This window comes from Alexandromys fortis, unplaced genomic scaffold (assembly GCF_014885135.2).
Source record: "Alexandromys fortis isolate MF-2015 unplaced genomic scaffold, M_Fortis_MF-2015_v1.1 scaffold_23, whole genome shotgun sequence".
Lineage (NCBI taxonomy): Eukaryota > Metazoa > Chordata > Mammalia > Rodentia > Cricetidae > Alexandromys > Alexandromys fortis.
This window is the reverse complement of record NW_026067907.1, coordinates 10096759-10123124: the sequence shown is the minus strand read 5'-3', so window position 1 is coordinate 10123124 and position 26366 is coordinate 10096759.

Sequence of the window (26366 nt, the reverse complement as noted above, 5' to 3'; positions counted from 1 at the left end):
TAGTTTCTCCAAATGGTTGACAACCCACAAATGTTGATTTTCCATTAAAGAAAATAGTGTGGAAAAAAGAAAAGCATATAAGTAAGTGGAGATGAATTACTCTCCAGAGATGATGGCCTGAGCTTCGCAAAAGCCATTTCTGCAATCAGGGGAGTGGCGCTGTCTGGGGGGAGCGGAGTTCTGGTGACCCTACCGTCTAGGTGATGTTTCCTTAAACTCTTCCACCTCCGTTTCTCAATCTCTCTCGACAGGAACCAAATCAGAAAGTCCTTTAAGTGCTTACAGGCTGAAGTGTAACTGACTACAAACACCTGGTTCAAAGTTTAAGCCGTACCACTCCGAGCAGGACTGCTTAGAAGGATGAGCGAGAAGCCACGCCAAGACCAAAGCTGCACAACAGAAAGCTGACATGGGACACTTCTTGCTCTTGCTTTATTGCAGGGGACCATGGCTTCTAAAACGGTCTCAGATTCCCATGGGGAAGGCAGCACGCGGCCTGACAGGTGCCAATGGCATCTGCAAGAGAGTGGAACAACGTATCCCCTTCCAAGCCCTAAGAGGGTTTACGTGTAATACACAGAAACACAGGCGCGCAAAGCATGCCGTGAGGGAGACTGTCAGGCCTGTGTCATTCCTTTATTGAAACGCCATGACTGGGTCTATAAATAAAACAAGTAGTCTAGGCTCAAATTTCCCCATAATCACGGGCTGAGGATCCTAAGAATGTGAATTATTCTCTCTCGTATTGTGAGCACGTTAAAAAAAAAAAAAAAAAAAAAAAAAAAAAAAAAAAGAAAAAGAAAAAGTCAACATTCTGTGAAAATGTTGTTGTCTCTTAGGTTGTATTTGTATTATTAACTTTTCATTTTCCCCGGGAATGTGCCTGATGGAATGGGCCCCAGGTGCTCGCCGTGAACCGCTTACAGAGGTCAGGCGCAGAGAGAACACTATGTAATATAAGTACACAGTATCCTACAAGGGCGGCATTCACTGGAGTTCCTTCTCGGCCTTGCCTTTTCACTGGGAATGTGATTTCAACAGGGGCAAGCAGAGGAATGTCCACTCCTTCAGGCATACCTCACCCAAGCAAGGCCACATGGGAGCTATTCCTAGCGGCTAATTATGAGATACTGAATAACAACCCTCGCTAAGGGGAAGGGCTGAGACGGCCACAGAGCTCATTCAAAGAGCATGCTTGCCACTTGCCAGCCCCTAGCTGACCAAACCCGGCTTGGGAGGCTGGAGGAGGGGAGACCCAGCCCGCCTCTCAGAAGCGTCCAGTGCAGTTGTCGTAACTAACCACTGGAAACCCCAAAGCAAACAGCTGTCCCATGAACTCAGTTTCAAGTAGAAAGTGCCCTAAAGACCAGCCCAGGAGGGAGACATGCTGACAAGATTTGACAGCAGATATTGGGGGATTACAGCCCTGATGTACAGGATCCACAATTCCTGGCGTCACAGTGGTGGAGTCACCCAGGATAAGAAACGACTGAGCTGCTGTGTCCTTCGGGCAAATGGTTCTTGGAATGAGGTGCTTGCATAGCTGGGCCGGCCAGAGAGTGCTAAGAAGGGTGGATCTCCATGACCTGTAAGCTTCAGGTCCAGGGCACTTTGTCAGAACATAGAACAACCTGACTAAGGGGCTTGTGTTCAGTTCTCTCAGCATGAATAAGGATTTGTTTAAACAAACAGCTGAAACACATTTGAGGACAGTTAGCCACTCTCACAAGCAAAGTAATTGTGTATTTAAATGTTAAGATTCTTAAGAATAACCTTTCTATGATGACCCCACCACCACCACCACCACTCACACACACACACACACACACACACACATACACACACACACACACACACACACACACACATGACTCCTTCGATCATTTCTAGTCTTCTGGGAGCATTTTACAGGGGTACAGAAGCCATGAGTCCTAGCTGTTTAACATAACCAAGATGGCGTGTGATCTGTGAAATTGCAAACCCCTTCATCCCCTCCCCTTTGCGGGCTCTGGCGTCCTGTTGTTTTTAACTTCACAGCCCCCATCATTGGTCCTCGTGATATTATCATCTCTGGCTCAAAACCTTCATAGTGAGCGCCTGGAACACACAGCAAGAGAAAATATCTGGATCAAGGAGGGAAGGACAGAAGGGACAGTAAGAGGCCCCAGGGCCTTCCTTATGTCCCAGCCCCATTCTGTTTCCAAAAGCAATGCTCAGCCTAAGCTCTATGCCTCAGTCGCCACCATCATTGTATCTCTTATTGGCGTGCAAAAATGGAATTTCTTCTCAAGGCCCCAAATCATAAATCTCCCATGTGGCCATATGAACTTCAAAGCATTTAAATTTCTTATGGATTATACATGATTAAATGTGTGGCCTACTGAATATTACATGTGAGTGTAAAGAAAGGCATACTACTGAGAAAGGCAGTCATAATGGCTTCGGGGTACTTATCAAGTAATTGGTTAGGGCAGTAAACCCTTGATATTATGCTTCTTAAATTCCTTAGTTTAGAATCAGGATTCCAGCCACCACTGACAGAAAACTGCTCAATAGTCTATCTCTAAATCATGAGCATTTTAGTTAAGCTAACCTGAAAACCTGCAAATTCCCAACTCATTATTTATTATGTGTGTTACTGGGTCTATTACTTAAATACTAAACAATGGCATTGTTACTAAAATGACAGGATAGACAGAAGGGTGAAGGGAAATAATTCAGTTATTTTTCTCTTCGTGCCTCTGAGACTGCCCTAGGCTGTGACATACTCCGTGTGTTGGGGGAAAGGGCCGTAGGGCTGCAACATCCTGAACATGCCCAACCACTCACTCCCTGTCAGTCTCAGTACACTGTAAATACAGGGTCAACAATTCTGTGCATTCCGACAACTTTAGAACAAAATGCAAACGTGGCAAACGCTTGGAAGATGTGGCAATGGTGTGTGTGTTCTAAGAAATGGAAGGTGGCTATTTTAAAAACACTAAAATAAGCTCTAGGTCAATCACGATTAACCAGCTAAGATGCATAGAATTAATAAAGCTAATAAAATATCAAAAGCACTGTCGAAAGGAACAAGAGCCACAACATCTAAACACGAACCAGGGAAAGCACAAAGTCAAAATGAGATAACTGGATGACTGCAGTCGGAATACCGTCTGCACTTTCCCTCATGGCAGCTACAGCCTAAATCACTAGTAAAACTCTACCATGCCAGGCAAGGCCCTGTCTGTCAGAAATGAAACATGGCCCAAAGGAATCAAATTGTAACTACTTCGATACAGAACTTTCCAACGGCCTTGAGAAAATCTTAAGGGAAGAAAAACCTTCAAGTACTGGCAGACAAGTGATTGGCACGTTGTTTCACTTCTGAGTGACCAGCAGTGGACAGGCCATTACCTCTGGGAAGGAGACACACTAAGATGGGCCCGCTCTGGGTGTAGCCTCTTAAGACTACGAGCATCTAAATGTGGTCTCCGACACAAGGAGGGTATCCGCGTGACTCTTCTGCTTCTCGCTGTGCACAAGGCAAACACGGCACTTGAAGATTCCATATAAGAGCGAGTCCCAACAAGGGGACCTTTCTGGCCGCGTGCTGAGAATGAAGATGGGAGCTGGTGGTCACCGACTCTCCTCCGTGGAACATTCCCGGTCACTTGGTGGTTTCATGCAAATGCACTTAGTTACACACAATCCCAAGGGAAGGGGGGAAGCCCACATTATCAACTAGTGGCTAATGGTATTGGGTGGTTGTGCTTTGGCTCAGTAAATCAACCACGGGCCTAGAAAATTCCAATATATAAAAGGCAGCCCTGGCCGTGTAGAGAGTGGTGCTGGCAATTGAGGTTTGAATGTTGTGAGGCTGGGGCCAGCTTTAACCTGGGAGGAGGGGGGAAGGGGAGGGCAGTCCCTTAATCCAGGTGAAACAGGGAAACCCTTGATGGGGTACCTTGGACTCACAGCAAAGGCAGGAGGTTCTTCATGGATTGTGGTAAAGGTTGGTGTTCCTGGCCACAAACTAAGTAAAGGTTGGTGTCCCTGGCCTCAGACTATTACCTAAAAATTGTTCCCTCTGCCTAGGGCTGGAATGACAGAGATTGCTTTATGTTCTAGTCAAAACAAACAAACAAACGAAAAACAACCAAACAACAACAAGCAGGTAGCTTGGTTTTTGTTTTTTTCAAGAGTGTTTTCCTGCAGGAGTGTCTGTGTACTTTGTGTGTACAGTGTGTACCCCTGAAGGCCAAAAGAAGGTATTGGATCCCGTGGAACTGTAGTTACAGATAGTTGTGAGCTCCTGGGTAATCCAGTGCTAGATTCAAACTCAGGTCCTCTGGAAGAGCAGCCAAAGCTCCCAGGTACTGACCCATCTCTCCATCCCAGTTTGGTAGTGTGTGTCTCAGCCTGGGACTTGATCTCATAAAGTCAAAGTGATGCCTAGATGCTGCTACCACTGTTGACATAATACTGCATCAGGTCTATAGGTACCCCTAAACTGGCCATCCAGACATCACTGCTCTGTTCCCAGCCTTTGCTTCCATCAACCACTGACCTAACATCCCGACCATGCTGCCTTCCTATAGAAAACTATAGAAGGCTTCAGCATTTCTTCTGGAAATGTAGCTAACCTTACTGAAGATTTACCAGTCTGGGCTCATCTATGGATATGGACTCTTCAACCTTAGGGGTAGTTGAATTCCCCTTACCCCTGAGTCTTAAAATCTGGCCCCTGCAATGCCACAAACTCAGTGCACCCACCTCATAAAGCTCTGGGCCACCAGGCACTTCTTACCCTCTGTCCTAAGTCCTCACTTTTCCTACTTCTAAATGTCACCTCCTTTTACCTTGGTATTAATTAGGTACAATTAATATCACTCTTCTGTGGTTCTTGAAGGACTTTAATCATACAGAGATGCTGTGTGTACCAAGGTATAGAGAACATCGTGGTGATATCACAGTCCCCGCGTGTCTGTTCACAAGCAGACTGTGCTCTTTGATAGGCAGAGACAGTGGCTTGCTTTTTCCTGCATGCCGTACTCCTGCACAGAGAGTCCTTAGTGGTACTTGTTAGTGGAACAGAATGGTGCTCACAGGTTTGTAAGTGTGATTAAGACCAGTGCTGCTCCACTTTGCAGCATCAAGGGCAGATCTCACACTGTGTCTTTCAGGGAGTTTGCAGCCCCATCCATGGGAGAGTAGACCGAGGAACATTGTGTATCCTTTCAGAAGGCCTGAAGGTGTAGCTTCCTTTCTGCACATTGGGCAATACATCAACAAGGGGCGCACTAGAGAAAGTTGTAGAAAATTCACAGCTTGTCATTATTATTAGGTTCATTTCTTTACATGGGACAAAACACACACACATACACACACACACATGCACACACACACAAAAGGACCACTCATTTAGCAGCTGTTATAGTTGGCTGCTCTATTACTGTGATAAAACACAGGCCTAAACCAACTTGCAGAGGAAATGGGTTACTTGACTTTAAGTCCATCTCCAAGGGATGTCATGACAGGAACTCAAGAAGGAGCTGAGGCAGGAACCGTAAGTAGAACCGCTTACTGGGTTGCTCCCCATGACTTGCTCCATTTGCTTTCTTATACAACCCAGGCCTACCTCTAGGGTATGGGTTTACCACCATAGTATGCTGGGCCCTCACACACGAATGGAGAAAATGTCCACAGACTTGCCTACAGGCCAGTCTAATGGAGGCAGTTCCTGGGGGTTCCCTCTTTTCAGGCGGCTATAGTCAGGGTCAAGCTGGCTAAACCCTAGATGCCACACCAGGCTTTCTTGGTAAATGACAACAGAGTCACAGGGAGGAGCCCAGGTTCACAGAATCCCCGTGTTAATCTTAGTCTGTCGACTCATCTGTAATGTCTACAAACTCAAGCCCATGAAGGAGAGCAGGGATGGGAGAGCATCCTCCATCCCGGTGACAGCAGCAATGGTCTCTCACAGATGTGAAACAAGTATACAACAGTGGGTCACGTAGGATGCTGGACCATGAAACAGGGTAAAGTCAATAGCTGTAGCTTTAAAGTCACCCAAAGCTGATCTCTGTGAAACTGCTTAGCCCAAACACACATGGATCTTTCTTGAGATCTAGAGCCCTTAAAAAGGACATTTAGGGTAAGGGAAAGAAATAAAGCCTAAGTCTGCACTAGACAGGACGGTTCACGGGATATTTCCACACATCTAAGAGGGGCTTCTACACTGCCTTTGGGTTCTCTGCATACTCAGGACAACAATTTGCATGTGACTTCAGGCCACTTGCATGCGCTGAGCCCTGCTCTTGATTAATTTCGAGAATAGAGATGTTTTCCTTGTTGTAGGAGGCTGCTCATTTGTTTCCTGGCCGCCCAGACTCCCAAAATAATCACAGAGAAACTATATTATTTGCAATACTGTTTGGCTTATTAGTTATGCACATTTCTAGATCACTTTTATCTCTTAAATTAACCCATTTCTATTGTTTTATACTTTACCATGAGGTTTGTCGCCTACCAACAAGGTTCTGGCTGGGGGCTCGCATCTTTCTCCTCTGGCAGCTCCATGAGTTCTTTATGACTCTGCCTTCTTTCTCCCAGCATTCAGTTTAGTTTTTCCACCTAGTTCTACTCTTCCCTACCACAGGCTAAAGCAGCATTTTTATTCATTAACCAATAAAAGCAACACATATACAGGACTTCCCACACCATTTCTCCTTTTCTGTTTAAATGAAAAGGATGATTTTAACTTTAACATAGTAAAATTACATATAACAAAATAGTTATCAAGCAAGGATTATAGTTACAATATTTATAAGTACTTTATCTTTTATCATAACTAAGGAAAACTATAATTATAATTATCTATTCTTCTACTCTATGAAAGACTCCAGAAGGATATAATATTACCTAAGTAAACAGGAAGTACATTGTAAACAATTTTCAAAACTCTAGAATTGACAGAGACATCTTGCTGCCTGGACAGTCACCTAAAGTTCTTTTGTCCTATTGGGGTATCCATCTTCAGCCAATAGGCCCATAGTATCTGGCAGGCTTTTCCATGAAGCAGGAAATTTCAAAGACAGTTCCACCTATATTGGCAGTTTGTCAGTCACTTTCTTCTGTGAACTGCAGAAAGTCTGGCAGACTCTTTCATGAAGCAGGAACCCCAAAAAAAACATCTCACCTTTTTAGGCAACTTCAGCAGTCATTTTTTCTGTGGATCCTGCAAGTCCAGTCAAGCAGTTCAGGCAAGAGCAGTTTCTTGCCCAAATGGTTAGCAAACTCCATAAGGAGCCTCTTCAATGCCCATCTTCCCCTTGAAGTAGATTGGTGCTGCCAGGAACACATGTGTCTCATTGTCACGAAAAGACCTAATTTCTTAAACATTTTAAATGCCATATTCTGATACTCACCATCCCTAAATGAGGATGATGAATTGTTGAACCTACACAAATGTCCTGATAGTTGGGGAAGGCCAGAGCTCCCAGGAGAGAGCGGGACATTCAGCATATCAGGGGCCTTTTGACGGTGTGTCTGTTGGATAAAACAGTAGTGACTTTAGAAAATTTGATTTGGAAGGAAAAAACAAGAAAGTGCCTGTTTTCCCCTCTAGGAACTTCAGTTCCCATGGCCTCTTTGTGGTTGTAAAATTATATTCATTAGCAAAGCCCTGGGGAAAGCTCTTGTCTCCAAGCAGCAGCTCGGAGTCACACTGTGGAATGAGCAACATTGATCCAAGGTTTTGCACAATCCCAAGACCTCAGAAAGTTGAGAAATAAAACGGCACACCCAGCATGGTGTGGACTTTGCAGGGGGACACTGCTCCAATCCAGCAGCATGTACCATGACCAGAAAGGACCTGGGTCTCCTCAGCCCTCCCTGCCCACTAGCAATATAAGGCAGCCTTCAAGAACAAGGCTTAAAGTAAAAACTTCTCAAGAATGAGAGTGAATGTGGATCCCGTTTTTCCTATCCCAACAGAGCCCTGAGAGCAAACTCTCTAATGGTCTTCGCTCTTTTCTTCTGCGTATCAATCAGACAGGACGACAACGTTGAAGAAAATAAATACATGCAAAACAGTCCAAACTGGCCTCATCCCGAGACCTGCATGGCATAGCCTTTGCAGATAAGCCTGTACAAGTTGCATTTGTCCCCTAGAGGTGCTTGGGGTCAAAGTCTCATTCACAGTCCACAGGGGGATGTATCAAAGTGGTGCCTCCAAGATCCTGGCACCCTCTTGGGTGCCCAGAAGCAAACTGCCGCTTGTCTTCTCTGCATCTTCCTCAGCCCTGAAGTCACTCTGCTTGCAGCTGGAAAGAATGATCTGAGTCAGGCTGTCGCAGCTCAGCCAGCCACACCATACTCTCAGTCCTTTCAAGGGACCAAAAGGTCTTCTTTGCTTCTGCAGAGAGATGAGGACTCCGAGACACTGTTGCTCAGAGGTGACCTGCTTCAGGGCCCTGTGCATCTATCCATCTAAAGACTTAATTTGAAGATTGAGCCTTTGCTTCTCTACTAAATAATTAATTGGCTGTCTGGGCAAAGTTAAGATTCCCAAGCATACTGACAAGGCAAAGTCAGCGATGACGCCAGAAAAGGCTGCCTCCAATAATGAACAATTTCTTCCAGGCGTTCCCATCTTCCCCAGTGGGTTTTCAAACACCAGGTAAAGGCACCATCTGTAACTAGATGGGAATTAAACCATGTCTGTGCTATTGTATTAGGGCTGTGCTAAACGCTCATTGGCTGCATACCGAGTTTGGGGAGGGAACAATGCCCTGGGTTTAATAAAGAATGGCCAGAACCCTCACCTACATATATGAACCCCAGGGGCAGCACATAGGAAAGAGACCTTGGCTCAGTATCAGAGGCTGGGACTTGATGGGAAAATGGCACAGAAGCCAGAGGCCACATTTTTCACACTTAACAAAGAAATAAAACTGACAAGCTCGTGACAGGTAGCATGAGCCATCTTGTCCCACAAGAATGGCTTTCCTTCATCTGTGTTTCCTGGTCCCCTATTGATCTTCCTGGCAGGACGCTCTCTGCCCATGAACACGTAAGAAACACTCACTCAGGGTGACAATTTCTGTCTGCCTGGGACAATGCCCTGCCTGTCTGATGTCACTGGCACAGCGCCACCCTAATCACAACTGCAAACAGCAGGTGGGTACTTGGAGCATCAGAAGGAGTGTGTGGGCCTCAGGAAAAGTCCCCTGCAGCGCCTTGCCCTTCCTGCTAGCCAGGAGCTGGAGGAAGACTCTCAGGGCCTTTTACACCAGACAAATTTCAGCTTCCCTCGGCTAGGGCAGTTAATTAGACTTTCAGAAGATAAGAAATTATTTAAATAGGGTATTTTGCACTGCAAAGAGGCATATTTACAATCCTTTTTACTTAAAACATATTATTGGGTGGGGAGTAAAAAAAAAATCATTTCTGATTTTTAAAGATTACCAAATCACTTCACAGTTCTGGCAGGAATGGGTCTTATTTTTGATGGGTAATCCTGCTTGAGACTTGCAAAACACTGTTTAGAAATCTCCTCAATTTTATGTGTGAGCCAGGCTCTGTTAGCACAAAAGGCTGCTTGTCTTTTCCAGGTAAATATAAAACATTCTGTTAGTATCTTTAAACTCTTTGCCCACACAAAAAAACCTCTCTCCCCAGCAGCATTCTAGTGAGATCTAACTGGGAAATGATAAGGAGATAAAAAATCCCAGGCTCTGAGACATTGCTTTCTAATTGCCAATTTTCCCCCTTACACTGAGACATTAATCCTTGAAGAATGGAAAGTCAGGTTGCCAATAACCCAGCAGAAGAGGGCATGGGAGTGAGAGGAAGGAAGCCCACAGTAGTGGGCGGGAAAAACTGCCCCCCAGCACTCCCCACCCCCCACCCCCCATTGAGTCTGGCCACCAACACTCTGCCAGCCCTGGTGGCTCCTCCTTGTCTCTGGAAGTCAGCCCAGGCGAGCATTGGTATTCAAATTAGGCTGCCAATCTCTATGGGCACCTCTCTGTGTAGAGTGTCCATCCATCCATGACTTGAAAAATGAAAGTGCCGGATCTCTGATCCAGGGTGATCCAGCTGGACATTGGGCTGTCTAGAATCCGTGTTTGTTCACAGGATGCCTTGAGGTTGGGCAGGGGGTAGAGAGGTGGGAGGGGGTGTTTTCTCTCCCCTGGTCCTTTATTATTATTATTAAAACAAGAATAGCAAGAAGACAATGAGGCTCCAACAGAGATTTTAAAAAGAAGAGGAAGGGGGCTGTGCAGAGTCAAGCCCGTCATTCAAGCTGAGCACTGGTTTCTATGGGAACAAGCCGGGCTTTGTGCAGGAACTTCCCACTCCCCCGCCCTCCGCGGGACCAGCTCCAGCATCCCAGCATTGTATTTGTGTGGTCAACTTTTCTTCTGTCTTATTCACCCCTCCTGCCCCTGCCTATGCCCAGCAACAACACCCATCACCACAGACACAGAAAGAAAAGAGAACTCCCAGCCTCTGGGCCGAATGAAGTCACCATACAAAGGTATCCAGGCAACTGGGAGCCCGCGGACTGCCCGGGAGAGCCATGCCCGTCCTTCTATCTCTTGTCTCGTTTCTTATTCCCTCTCGGCAACCACCCAGAACTTCAATTCCCTAACTGTTTCATGCACAGCACACATCGTTTCTCAGCTCCAAATTACGTTTCCAAGCATAAAGAAGTTCTACGGACTCACTCGAGATTGTTACTTAGAAGTAACACTAAACGATAAACAGTCCGTGTCGATTCAAACTTTAAAGTTTAAATCTTTAAAACGGTTATGCCCACAGGCGCATGCATGAACACAAGGGAGACAGAGGGTTCCAGAAGTCATCCCTGTGCCTTTGATGAGTCAGGGAGCTCAGTGTTCAAAGACTGGGGGTCAAGGAAGCCGCAAAGTTCAGCTTCTCTATTCGACAACGTACTTTTAATTTGGCACTATTTTTTTAAATAATTTATTTTAACTTTTTAAATTTTAAAATGGAAATATTTGTGAACCTTACTATTACTCGGAAGCTGCCATGAGACGCATCTCAGCACAGTAATTCCCATCATCCCCTGACTAGGCATCAGCTCTTCATTTTATGAAAGAAAAAGCATATTTCTCAATACTGTACATAAAACCACAACTCACACATCTAGGGCTACAGATTTCCCAAATATCAGCAATGTGCTTCTTTTAAAGCTTGCTAAAGGTTCCAGGGTCTACCCCTGGGCAAACTTCCAAATCTAAATATATTTTGCAATTTTACAAGTATTTACTTAGGAGATCTACAATTCATTTTCTTTTGCAGAATAATAAAGTGTCAATTTTTTGCCATTTAAATTTAAACTTGCTTTTAAAAAACAAAACCGTTTAACCCACTTATGTGTCACCAAGTGGCAATCTTAGCTTTAAAAGGGATGTTGGGATATAAGTCATGAATGGAGCTATTAAAGACTGAGAGCCATTTCCAGTCAGAAAGATGGGCTCTTCACAAAAGCCAGAAACTATCTTCCAATCTGTCTTTTCCTAGTTCATCTATTCATGAGCATCAAGCCACGTGATCACAGAGTGGTTAAACGTAGCCAGTCTCTGTGGACCTTTTCATGTGTGCACCGTGCTGAGTCTGTCTTCTTTCACTCAGCTGGAACCATTGAGAATATCAGCTCTCAAAATCAGAATGAAAACCTGTTGTTGTTATTGTCACTTCCTGGGTAACCAATTCCTAATCCTCTCCCCTCCACTTCCCTCCCCTTCCCTTTTCCCTCCCTATACCAACTTACTAGGTTTGGTTGTCACAGCCTTAGGTCTTCCCTGTGAGTGTTGTTAATCCTAACTCCGGCTGGAATAGCACCTGTCACTTCCCCATACAGGGCACAGACATAGAGGACAAGGGAGAACAACCATGGTACCAACCACGGCAGGGGTAGGGGAGCAGAAAGAGGGGCACTTCCCACAGGGTCAGCATGTGACAAGGGCCCAGCACCTCAGGAAGCTGTCCTTTCCAGAAGGTTCTTAAGTGTTAGGGACATCTCGTTATGAGTGTCATGAGCAAGATAGAGACAGTCCCCGAAGCAGCCTGGAGCTCCTGACAATGGATCCTATGTCTCAGAGGAAGCTGAGAATAAGAGACTCCCGTGCAACACCCAGCACTGCCAACTGTGCAGGTTCCAGAATCACTTAGAATACAAGCCCATAGGCACACCCCAGAGAACAGTCCAGACTTCATTAGCCTGTGGCCATGCCTACGAGGGATGATTCTGGTTAGGCTAACTGAGGTGGGAAAACCCACCCTAAAGTGGTCAGCACCCTTCTTGGGGTTTGGATCCTGAACTGCAGGGAAAGAAAGCAGTAGCCACTAAGCACCAGCATTCATCTCCCCCACCCCCACTCTATCCCCCTGACTGTGGTGCAGTGCAACCAGCTGCATCAGGGGGGCTGCTTCTGTGACTTCCTGGATCTCCGTGAACTCTACCCTTGAACCGAGAGCCCAATCACACTCAACCCCTCCTGAGGCAGGTTGAGAGAAGGGTTTCCTATGGCACCCAGGTACAGAAGCTTCCATCCGTGCCCTGCTGCTTCTGGGCCCCAAGGTAGAAGGAATTGATGCAGCAAAGTCACTGGCCTCATTGAGGCCTGGAAGCAGAGAGAATGGTATCAAGGGACGAGAGATAAGCTATAGCCTTTAAAGCAAACCCCCATGCCCTGCTTCTTACAACTATAGCCACCCAGCTATGCAGTCCCCAGTAGATTAACCCACTAATGACATTGGCACCTTCATGATCCAGTAGCATCTCAGTAGTGCCACCCACTAGGGACTAAGCCTGTAATACACATGGTTTTGAGAGAGACCCTTTATACAAAACCTTGACAAGGACCCAGCTTCAATATTACCCCCTCTCAGTACCATCAAGGATTCTGCCATCCATCATGGTCCATGCCTCTGCTAGCCTCTGAGCATTGCTTTGCACAATAAAAGATGGCATAGCTGTGTCCTGCTTTGCTGTTGGTTACTGTAACATGAGGGCTGGCTTGTTGGGGTTTCTGTCCCACTTGGTACCCCACAGCCAGCAAGTCCCAAAGAAAATCAAACAGAGATCTCCATAAGTTATAAAACTGTCTGGTTGACCCGCCTATACTTCCTGCCTGGCCAATCAGCGTTTATTTAAAACATGATTGACAGAATATAGACAATGCTCCCGTACCAGGTTACTATGAATAAATAATACATAAATAAAAGCATTCTCTAAAATCTATGTGGGGAAGATTGGGGAGGAAAGGGACTATTTCACCTCACAAGTTATATTCCACCATGAACAAAGAAGCCAAGGCAGGAAGGCGCTCAAGCAGGAACCCCAGAGGCAGGAACTGGAGCAGAGACCATAGAGGAAGAGCTGTTTCCTAGCTTCTTTAAGCCAGTGAGAAAAGACACTCTCAGAGTTCTACTCCCTGTGTGCCTCCATTAGTACCTCTTTACAGGAGGCCTCAGCGCCATCTCTCCTCCCCAGGGGGAATCTATGGCTATGGTATTATCAGGGAAGCAACCTATTTTCTACCTTAGTGCTAAGTACTCAGTCACAGCACTTCTGGGGCTTCAGCTGGATATGAAGACAACCGATTTTCAGAGCGATTACAGGTCAGAAGGTGAGAGGCAAAACCTAAAAGCAATGTCAACAGTCACATGCTCAGATCTCTGAGACTGGCTTTGCAGCATCTCTAGATGGTTCTGAATGAAGCAGGGAAATCACAGCTCCAGGCTCTCCTGGGAGTTCAGGGATCTGGAGAGATGAACTCAAAGATTGGTGTATTTAGTCTGCAAAAAAGAGAAATCATTCCCATTCTCTCATTCCCTGTCTCTGTCTCTGTCTCTCTGTCTCTGACTCTCTCTCTCTCTCTCTCTCTCTCTCTCTCTCTCTCTGCTCAGCTATATTCTTATATTTCAATAAATCAGACAGCAACATTGAAGTCTTTCGATATCACACCTCACTGTCATCACCACCCTCCAGCAACTTGACATGTTAGGGGCACAGGTGCCACGGCCTCAATGTTGGCTCGGTCGCCATGCACATGAACTGTCTTCCCTCTCTACACCGTACGTGAGCTGTGAACAACTTTATGCCCTGCTGGGTTTTGTTGGAGCTGGTTGGTTGGTTGGCTGTATTTGTTCTTAATGTTCCTTTTCTAAATTGACTTCTTGTCTGGTTAATTCTTAAGCTGCTGTTTTTGCTTAGGGTACATCATCAAATAAACTAATCTGATTTGCGTTTCTGAAAAAAAAGTGTGCCTGTCTTTTCAATGTACTATTTACCTAATTTTTTTCATTTATACTTTTCTTATGGTCCCCCTTCTGCTTATTACATAACTTTCTTTCCCTTTTTGTCTTTGCTGGTGTCTTGCTTGAAAGCATTTCTGGCGCTTTAAAAGAATATACTTGACCATCGCACAGGACTTGGTATTTAGTTGTCTTCCCAGCGCGGTGAACTGGTTCTTTCAATGAGAAGAAATTCCCAGACTGGACTTCTATACAGTATGTGTTCTGAAAGATGGACTGTATATATATAGCTCCATTTCAAACAATGTATGGGATGTAGCAGTCGAGTTTAACAGGTCATTGGCTGCAGAAGAGGTAACAAAGTGAACAAAGCGTTGGGGGTGGGGATTAAATGTCCAGAATTGGTCATTGCACCTGTCCCTAATGTCCGTGGCTGACCCTAATGCATATGGCTGACCATACGGCATACAGGTGAGCCTCTCTGGCCCTAACACCTCTAGCCAACCTGATGTATGTTGCTGCCCCAACTGCAACGATCAGGCCTTAGGGCTTTAAATCTGGCCTTAATGCTTGTTGATTGGTCTAATTGTATGAACTAGTTTATAAACAAAGAAGCCAGGTGCTCCTGTCTAAACCACAGTATAGAATTGAGACTCAGAAAAGTCCTTGCTACCTGGGTACCACTACAGAGGACAGACAAGTAGACATTTAAAAAGAACTTCCAAGTGAGAATTAAGGATGCAGGTAGTCACCAGATAGACTGTACCCGACTATGAACAAGTGGTCACTTAGCAGACTTACTGTGACCTTGCAGAGCCAGTGTCTGCCTCTGGACCAGCCAAGCTCTGGTGCCATGTGTAATGAAGTGTAGGGATAGTGCTTTCTCACACAGGGCAAGGCCGGGAGTGCTAACTGACTCAACAAGGTGCCAGCTGTCAACTGGGAACACTCCAAGGCCATGTCTCCTACCAGCCAGCCGTGACCTACTGAGCCCAGCAAAAACAACTCTGAGAGCCGGAAGAGAGTACATACTTTCAAAGGAATGGTCCTCTCGTGACAAGAGAACTCTGCCAGATCTATTGAGATAGTTCCCAATTGAGCCCCTACCACACCCCACAATTTTCCCTCATGGATGGGGCACACATAGGATGCCTTTTTTACCTGGGACAAATTAACCAACTTTCTCTTAGGAGAGTCTTCAGTCTCTGAATCAGTAACAAAATACTGTCGACTTGCATTTTCCGAGGTACCAAAACCACAGATATTTAGGCTACAGAGAAAACTCATGAAATAGTTTTAAAATATAGAATCATTATAGAAGAAACTATGGCTTGAACATGCAGAACCAGCGATACGGATGGGGGGGTCTCTCCCAGGACAGTAAGAGGAATCATTTTAAAACGTGAGATGCAGCACCGTTTCTGGAGAAAGAATTTTTGCCTTTCAATATCTTGTTAGGAACAGTTGGCTGCTAATGGCCTTTATTCAAACAAAGCATGCCATGCATCTAACCCAGCTTAATTCAGGTAGGAATAGTTGGGCACCAGCTTCTGCCTCTAATCCCAGGATGGACAGTTCAAAGCCATTTACCCATCATATCACACACAAGGACGGCAAGTAACAGCCCGCTTTTACACAGAAAAAGACAAGGCTCATAGAGGCTAATGACCTGCTCAAAGTCACACATGGGCCAGCTAGGCGTTGCCTGGGGCCTCGCCAAGGCTCTGTATTCCAACTCCCAACCACACAGAGATCTCACAAAACCCTCTGAGTGAGGATAGGGCCATTTTTAAATGAACAGCTCGAATGATTCAGTTAAATTCATGTAAGTACTAAGAAAACGGAAATGGGGGTGGAGTCATTCTTTTTTTTAATCATCTAGATATTATGATCCAAAACACTTGAACATGGAATTATTGGCTGTCTCATATTATGCAGGTCTGGATAGTTTGTGAACAGTCTCTCTTTGTTGGATTCTGAAAGTTGAACAGCCAACAGTCTGGTGTTCCTCACAGAGGGAAAGCTAGCCTCATAGGGAGGAAGAGTCTGGACATTCCTATTGAGTCAGCTTCGTAGAGCATCTTTGCTCAAGGCCCCTCTTCTGATACCATTGTCTTGAAGGTGTGGGTTTTAACATATTAATTTTTGAGGGGGGGGGTCTGCATTCAGCTGTGGCAAAATTCAGTTTGTACCTTCCTTTCTGCTCTGGAAAGGAACAAAAAGGCAACTCATTCAACCGTTTAGCTGAGGCCACCTGAAAGGCATCTGCAGGCAGCGAACTCCCTGCAATCCAGGCCTCCAAGGGCCTATCTGTGGGTTTTAATGGCCACGTAAATGCACATCACTCATGAGCGGGAGGGAGGCGCTGTCACGGAGCATCATAGAACCTTCTCTGGCGTTGCATACAATTAGCTAGCTGTACAAAGCTCGCACAAAATACAATGGAGGCACCAAGTTTGTTTTTGGAATAATATTGAGGCCCTTACCCACAAACTATTACTAACATTAATTTGCATTTCTTTGATACCTTCCAGGTACTGTTCTCCCAGAACAGCCAATTGTCTGGCAATAAAAAGTGATGGGGCATGGGACAATTATGTAACAGCTGCATAGATACAACCTGGGTAATGTAGTATCTCCTACCACCCTAGGATAGAATAAAAGGGAGATTTAAATACGTATCGATAAAGCTGATAGATGGGGTGACAGAGAAGACAGACTTCGGGCTCCTTTCTCCGGGTAATGGTGCTGCTATGTCTTGAGGAAAAAAGATGTGGAGGGGAGGGAAGGAAGAGGAGGGGGGGAGGAAGAAGAGGAGGAAGAGGAAGAGAACAGGGAGAAAGGAGGAGGGGACAAAGGAAGGGGGAGAAGAAAGTAGAGAGGACTGGAGGGGAACAGGAAGAGGAAGAGGAAAACTCCCTTGCTTCAAGGCAGGCAGGATAGAGCAACACGAAAGGAGATGAGCTTCTCTGTGCCCAGTTCTGATTGGGGACTCAGGTGTCCCAACTCCCAGCTAGTGGCCACAGCCTCAACCCCGACGGGGCTCGCTTGGGTCCTTGCATGTGCACTGAGACGCAGCTGGGCTTCTGCTCGTCTGCCTCACAGTGCACACCACAGGTGACTCATACTGTCTCCTCATTTTCCTTCCCAAATGAGGGATCATTTCTGTCCCACTCTGTCCCCATTTGTCCCTCTTTTCTCTCATTTTCTCCACGGTAATCAGGCTTGCTTTGCTCGGGCGCGCCTCTTTTCTCTAAGCACCTGGCGTCCTTCTCTCAGAAGTCGTGTGATCAAGGCTTGTGGCCAAAATGGAATGGCTAAGTACAAGGGGATGGTTTCACCGTCTTCTACTAGTAATGACGGCCCCACATCACAGACGTCCCTCCAGTAAATGAAGGCAAGACAGGCTGGACCCAACTTCTGCAGACGCCTCCTGGGGAGGAAAGAGGAGAGAGACAGAAACACAGAGAACACACTCTGATTTCCTAATGTGCCTGCCATTTCTTTAATCTACCAAGCAGTTCCCCCACTCCCTAAGAAAACACAAGTAAATTTCAAGCCCTTCGATAGGACAGCGTACTTGTTGGAAGGTACATTTCCAAGTCATATTTCAATGGTGCTTCCACTGGATTCCTTACAAGTCTTCAGGTCTGTGACCTGTCACCTAATTCAGATCCAAACGAGAAGCATGGAAAACTCTGGAGAGAAGTAGATACTGGCCATACCATGAACTTCCGTGCCCTCAGGATGTCGGGAGTCCACGATCAGCCCTGTAGGATGAGTCTCATTGCCACTGCCGCTCTGCACAGAGGAGAGCATTGCAGTTCCCACCTGTGCCTGGTGACGTAAAAGGAGTTCATGTGTTTCCTAGCATTAGGAGGATCCTGAGCTCTTCTGACCCAAGAGGAAGACTAAAGTCTCGGCAGAAAACCACTTCCTGCTCCTTAAAAACTTGACAGTAGAGGGAAGCCATTTCCTGATGTCAAGGGTTTAAAGTCAAGGTTCTAGAAACGGTTTCCAGCTGCTGCCTGGAGCAGACGTGCTAAAGCGTGCACCGGGCTGGTGTGAAGGGAAATGGGAGTTTACTGTGATGTTTTCATACACAGTTGCCCCTTCCCATCTGCCCCATTCCTCCCCCAGGTCTGCTCGGGACCACTCTTCCTCCTTCCTTGGGTTGTCGTTCCTGTCACTTGTTTAAGAAACCCACCCAGAATTTCCTCTGTTCTTACCCCATTTCCCTCCCACTGAGACCAGCACACAACAACGCCACTTAAAACAAGGGGTGAAAAGGATGGAAAACTAATGATTCGATATCAAATCAACATCGCAAATTAAATCTGGGCATCCGGGAGCCAATTAATCACCACGCAGCTCCCTCCCTTGCTCTCCTTGATGTGTGCGGTTAAAAAGAAAGGAAAAGAAAATGTCGCCTTCCCAGCAGCGGTGACAAATACATCCTCCCTGACTCACTAGCTGTCACGAGGATTGTTTGCTATTGTGTACATTTATTACATTATAAAATATTTCCATACACCTCCACCACCACCCATCAGTGGCAGATTTTTACCTACTGTAAGTCAAAGATAAAATGCCTTACGCGGTTTGCCAATAGCACACTGCGCCACTATCCCATGGCTCTCTGGGTGCCCCCTAGATGCTCAGTAAATGCTGCTGTGCACACAGCTAGTGAAAGGGAACCCTGTGTGTCATCCTCTGTTTAGTCAGAGACTCACGTGAAGGAAATCGGTGGCGGTCGGTAGAAAGAACGGTGTTAAGGAAGGGAGAACATTCTTGACGCCCATATATTCAGGTGTGATATGTGGGTGGAGGGCCGCTAGGAAAACAACAGACCTAAGTTAAGATTACTGCACCAGTAAGATGACCAGGTATCGTATGGTTCAAAGTGGGAGACCTGTAAAGAAAGTCAGGGCACTGGGCTGTCATTAATTACCCCTTACACAGATACACACTCAACCTCAGGTGGGGCCTTTCAACACAGAACAAGAGCTGTTTGGAAGAGACTCGGGAAATTGGTGAAGAGAAAAACTCCATTTCCTGAAGTAAAAGGCATTACTTCTGAAAAATTAGTTGTATTCACAATGAGAAATAGTGGGATAGGATAATTTTACTAACAATGAAGACTACCAGCCCTCCTCCCAAGTTGCTGTATCACTCTCAGAGGTTCGTGGTGCGTATTAATACAATAATAGCAAATCTGTACGTACACTCTGCTTCAGCTAACATTTCCAGTCCTTTGTGCGGCCGTCCACCACTTGGATTTACCTGTCGTTGTTGGGCATAACATGTTCACGCCCATCCTGCAGATGGAAAGGGTCACCTAATTATGTATTCTAATCTTGTGAGCTCAAAGAGATCTAGGTGGCTGGAGTAATTTGCCCAAGGCTGTGTGCTTTCATGGAAGGAGGTGAGTGACCAACTCTGACGGTGGTGACAACGGCAGCATCAACATGGTGACCCTAGTGACAGTCACAACAGAGGTGGTGACCCCAGTGATGACGCGCTCTCCTGGTTCGGCCTTTCCCATTAGGCTCCTGTTAATAGATCCCAAAACCATATTGCCTCAGCACATTCAGAAAAGGCAATTTCAGCATTGCATCCTGAGGCCTTTTGTGGTGGTGGGAGTGAGGATGGGGTGGGGGTGGGTGGAGGTATTGGTCAAAAGTCCATCTTAAGTGTCTCCCTCAGTTGCTCTCCATTTTGGTTTTGTTTCTGCTGTTGTTTTTTTTGTTTTGTTTTGTTTTGTTTTTTTTGAGACAGAGTTTTTCACTTTTGTTTGCAGCTTGCTGATTCAGCTAAAGTGCCTGACCAGCAAGGGCACCTTCCTAAGCACGGGGATTGCAAGAAGCACCACCACACCTGGCTTTTTAAATGTAGGTTTGGGGGGACGGAATTAAGACCCTCGTGTTTGCTCTGCATCTAAGAAAGAAGCTGTCATCCCAGAACCCACCCTTAACTCTGTTTACCAGGGTCCCTGGCACCAGGGAAACACTCCATAAATAGTTATTAACTAAATGCTTATGCCCAGTGAATTGCAAGACTGAAGTGAACTGTCCCTGTGTTAATCATGTATTAACAAACCCTTCTCTAGTTTTTTCCAGTACCTTAAGCTTAGAACTGTACCATGTAACCCATGCTCATGACACTGAGAAAGTTCTTGAATTCCAGGAAATGGAATTATGAACGACAGACCCTCACATAAACGATGTACTACAGAGGTTTGGAAGTCGTCTTGAACAATGAACGCACAAGCAATATCTGAGCAGATCCTTGCTGTTCCCTGGGATCACATTTCAAAGTCTCCACTGCAAAATGATCCTGTTAGCTAGCATTTCAGAAAAAAAGCAGCAACAGGTGCTGGCAAGACCGTCCGGAACTGGGTCCACAAATGAGGGGGTGGTTCCTGCAGTAAGGGAGCACAGGGCGTCAAGGAGCCTTCTGGGAGCACTCGGTAATCACTATTTAATAGGAGGAAGCATAAACAAAGGGGGATGACGGATGCTGTGGCACAGGGAATGTCCTGGTAAACTACTCATCTTCAGTCTCAGTGCTTTCTTTGGGCACGGTGCTCTTTGCCCCCTGTTTGAAGATGGTTATCCCGAGGAAGTCAACTTTCATTTTCAATCGAAAGGGAAAGGTAAGAGGGGACGTAACAGCACCGTGGCTGTCTCCTTACACCTGAAATGTTTGTGGAAAGGTAGCAAAGTACCTTGTGCCCCCACGGGAGAGATCTAATTAGTGGAAACAGCTTGGGCTTGCTACTACGAGAAGAGAGAAGCTTCCCAAAGTCAGCACTTGAAGGTAGAGTTGGTTTCTGAATCGCTGAGTGTTTGGGCGGCATCAGGAGGAAGGTGGGTGGAAGACCAACTCTCACAATGATGAGGGCAAAATTTCATCAGGACTAGTGTCCATCCAGATCCCTTCAACTTCGGCCATCTCCAGCTCTTTGCCAACAGACGACTCTTTAGTCTTTTTTGACTCTCTAGTCGTGCTACCCAGAGGGAGGACATTTGGTGAGTGCTGTTTTCCAGGGTCACTGATCCCATCTAATCATCGAAACAAACTTTCTTTAGTTTTTCTTTTATATGTATGAATGTTTCCCTGCATGCAGGTCTATGTACTGCACACACGCTTGGAGCGTGTGGAAGCCAGAACAGTGCATCAGATTCCCTGAACTGGAATTACAGGTGGTTTTAAGCCACCATATGGGTAAGAAGAACAAAACACATGTTTTCTGCAAGGACAGCAAGTGCTTTTAGTCAAGGAGCTATCTCTCCAGCCCCTGGAACAAACATTCTTTTTTATATTTTTTAAGATTAGAAAATGTTTATTTCTATGTAGGGCGAAGGGGTGTGTAGGTGAGCATGCATGTCCAAACAGACTAGAGGTATCAGATTTCCACGGAGCTGCCCGATGTGGGTGCTGGGAGCCAAACTCAGGTCCTTTGCAAGATGACCACATGCTGTAAACTGCTAGGCCATGTCTTCAGGCCCAGGACAACCATTCTTAATTAAGCAAACAGTTTAACTCTGTTATGAAACCCACTTATAAACGAGGCAAGAAGTCAAGATGCAACAGCTCACTGAGACTCTCCTAGTGCATCTCAGTCTTGTCCTGGGCTTCCAGGGAACACACCACATCAAAGAAATGCTTAAACCACCATCACTCAATGCTCCCAGTGAGGGCTCAGGAGCACCAAAGACTTGTGGGTTCTCTTAGGATGCTTCCTGAACCCTTTATCCTTGTAAACCAAGGCTTGAATGTGATGTAAAGTCCTCTTACCAATCAGTTGAAAAAGGACAGGACATCAGACTGGAAACTAAACAAGAAGACTCCGAGGAGGCTCTCTAAATGACCCACAAATATATGAAATTATACATGGGCACTTAGTCTCTGAAGAAATGCATTAAAAATATAAGACATCGCCACACAAGTACCACAAGACCCAAAATTAAAAATACTATACCAAGGATCAGCATAGGTATGGAGCAACTTAACCCTTAAAGGGCTGGCATGGGTATGTATTCAGCTTTGGAAAACTGTCTAGCAGTATGTGACTAACCTGTCACTCAGAAATGACCCTCGCACTCATGAGTACCAGGGGGCGTTTCTGTGCATCTGAAGATCCACACAGGACTCTTCACTGCGGTATTACAACAAAGCGAGACTGCAGTCCAAACCTCTGTCCTCAAGATTCAGGTATGTACTGAGTTGTATGTCCTCAAAATGAGATAGTTTACAGCAATGCAAATGAAACACCAGGGTGTTCAGTGATGTGAATGAATCTCAAAACCACGACAAAGACAGTGGATGGACTCATGAAGTCCTGTATGATTCCATTTCCATCAAGGTCACACACAGGGAAACAAACCCACAGATTTAGGACATTTGTCACCCTGGGGCGGTGACAACAACCAAGAGCTACGCAGAAGAACTCTCTGCAGCATCAGGAGGGTTTTACGTATAGGTATGGGCTGTGATAAAGCAGACTCACTTCAAGAGTTCACTGCCATCCATCTTTGTAATCTGTGCTCCTCTCTGCATATCATGAATGAAGAAAATTTTACACTAAGTATCCAAGTGTGGTAGTAAACACCTATAATCCCCGAGGGGCTGAGGCAGTAGGATATCTTCTTGTTCAAGGAAAATTGGACTATGTAGTGAGCACCAGACAGCCAGGGATACATGTCAAGATTCTGTCTCAGAGAATAAAGACAAACGACAAATTGTTTTAAAGTTATTTTATTGAAAACTCCCTGGCAGCTTCAGTCTCTCCTGATTTTTTTCACTTTATCCAAGATTGAATGATTCTAGAATTCATCTTGGTGGTGTTATAATTTGGGGAAAGGAAAAGTCAGACAACAAACACGAAAATCAGTATCGTCAGGAACCAGGCAAATATGGTATCAAGAAAGAGGTGGAATGACAGACACCATCAAGGTGACTATGGACAGACGCCATCAAGGTGACTGTGGACAGACACCCTGTACCAGAGGAAATGGAAGTTGTACCAGTGATAGAGAAAGCTGGCTTCCAGTCATGGATGTGAGCAATGTTATTTTCATGCATACACTCAGCCTGTGAACACTTGTGTGCATGCTGAACTACATGCCCACAGAACAAGAGCTGCTTGATCCTTCTCATGGTAGAGCTGCATCTAGTGCCGCACCTCCTGAAGTTGCTTTCTCTCCTATAAGGTGCCAGGCATTTATTAGTAAAGTGCTGTTACCAGTCCATTATGCATTGGGATTACTGTAGTAATAGAACAGCATAAAGACAAAGTTTGTATTTGTGGTGGTTTGAATAAAAATGGCTCCCATAGGTTCCTATATTTGAATGCTTAGAAAGTGGCACTATTTGGAAGGATTAGGAGGTGTGGCCTTATTGGAAAAAGTGTGTCACTCGGCATGGGTGAGGCTTCAGAAACCCATACCAAGCTTAACTACTTTCCTGCTGCCTGTGGATCCAGAAGGAGAACTCCCAGCTAGCAACATAAGAACTGTTTCTTCCACTGTACTTTTTAAAATTATTTAAATACAGTTCTCTGCTCACTGTTGGGTTTTCAGTTGGTCAGGAGCAGTCTTGCTGCCCACCTGGCTCGCTCAGGTTAGTTAGGGTCAGGACATTGAAATGATTTCTTTGGATTCTAATTCACTAACAAAATTAGATATACACGCAAAAAAAATGAGATGAACTGAGCCAAAATATGAAGTAGGAGCCATGCACACCTTCTGGAACAAAGAATCGAAAGCCAGTTTTATATTTACATGAGTGTAAATATCTGTACGCACACCCTCTCAGCTACCTATCATCCGCACACCCTCTCAGCTACCTATCATCCGTCAATCTATCATCTGTTATCTACTATCTATCAGCAACCTATCATGACTAATGAAAGATAGACGTTGAGCTCTCAGTCTATCTTCTCTCACCATCTATCAAAGATCTTCCTATCTTTCACGATTCTTAAGTCTATTCCCAAAGACCCAGTGATCCCTGAAGAGAGTGTTTTGTGTTATGGTTCGAATAAAACATGTCCCACATAGGCTCGTGTATTTGAACAGTTGGTGCCAGCTGACGATGCCTTTTGAAGAGGTGACAGACTCTCTAGGAGGTAGAACCCTGTCAGGAGTTGGATTTGAGGATTTATAGCCTCACCCTACTTCCTGCCTTCACTCTCTCTGCTTCCTGTGCAAGGATGAAAATGTGGTCAGCCAGCTTCCCGTCAGTGTTGCTACGCCATGCTTTCTCTATCAGGAAGACTCTGTCCCCTGGAAACACACGCTGAAATAAGCCTTCTCTTCTTTAAGTGCTTTTGGGTCATGGTATTTTTATCACAGAGACAGACAAGTAGCTATTAAAGCGTGTGTGACCTCGGCCAGTCTGAATGCTGACCTGAACAGGCTCCCACCTCATACTATTGGGTCCCACATCGCATTCATAAATGTGGCTGTCTCCTTCCTCTTACGCAGAGGACTAACAGTGTACCTGACAAACTCATCCGAAAAAGTCACATTTCCTCCACACTCCTCAGGAGAGCTGCTTTCCTGGGATGTTTGCCTCTGGAAGCCACAAAGCTCTCTCCTCCATCCTGAGCATGCGCCCCGTCTCTACCATGAGAGCTGAAACTCCCATAGCTCTGTCAAGTAGACTACGGCTTCTTAGCAAAGCAGAATCCAGCACGTACAGAGTGCTGAAAACAGAGTTCCTGCAACAGCCCCTGCTCCTATTGTCTACCCACTTCCTATTTTCCTCTGGAATGCAGTTACCCAGAAGGTTGCTCCTTATGAATCCCTCAGTGAGACTCCTTTAAAGCAGTTCAGAGACTCCCACAAGTCCCGTGGTGTTGGGCATGCCTGACTTGGGACAAAGCTCCGTCTGTTCTCCGGCTTCACGGGCCAGCGTGGCTTAAATGTGCCTTCCTGTTTTTCTGGGTTAGTATTGAAGCAATTGCATGAATAAGCGTTCTCAGAGTCTTGGATATTACTATTTTTAAAGTTATTTTACACCCCAGATCTTCTCCCTTTTAATCTCCTTGGCCTTCGGTGGTTCTGTGCATACATGAATCTACCCAAATTACTGACACCAACCATTTACCAACACGTCCATTCATGTTATAGAACTACCTTAAGGCCTAAAGTTTAGCCAAAAGGGCGGTGATGGTGGAGCTGCAGGGCCAGGTTGCCCTTTCACAGAAAACAATTAGGAAATAAAGACTGGATATTTTCATAAAAGTCAAATGACAAGAAATAGATCAAAGTCTACCTTAAAAGGCAGTGACATCAACCAGTGAGACTGGGGAGTTTTCAGACTTAGATCCATGCATTTTGTGTAGAAAGTCACGGTCTTATTAGAACAAAAGTGTGCAAGGTAACGGACAACAATGACAAAGTAACTGTAAAGACGGAAGGAAGTTCTGGAAGATGGGGGTGAGAGCAGGGAGGGATCAGAGACCCCAATAACATCAGTAGGAAAACACTATGATACTTAAACAAGAGAACAGATGTCAGTTCTATCTTCAAGGGAAGCTGTGAGGGGGTTGGGATAGGGAGCTGGAGTGGGGGGGTTGAAGACCAGACAATCTCACTGCTTACAGAAATGAAAGTCAAGATGCTTTAAGACATCAGGACAACACTGGTACTTTATAACTTACTGTTTCTCAACTATAATAATAATATTTAAAAAAATCACTAGACAGGCTGAAGAACTGAGAAAGCTGACCAGAATATAAGAATTGAAAGGTGGCAGTTGGCAGTGGGTGGCTCTTAAGATGATACAAGGGTTGCAGCTAGCAACCAAAATAGTTATCACAAATATATTCAAAGAAAATATACTCAAAGAAAAATATCAAGTAATAATGAGTAATCCTGAAAGTTAAAGAGGAATTATTCAAAAAGGAGCTGGAAAGCTGGCTCAATGGTTAGGAGCAAGGACCACTTTTCTCACCACCCACACAGGATGGCTGTCATCGCCCACACAGGACTGCTCACAGCTTCCTATGACTCCAGCTCTAGACCTTACGCCCTCTTCTGGCCTCTACAGACACCTGCACTGTGTGCACATACCCATCCATA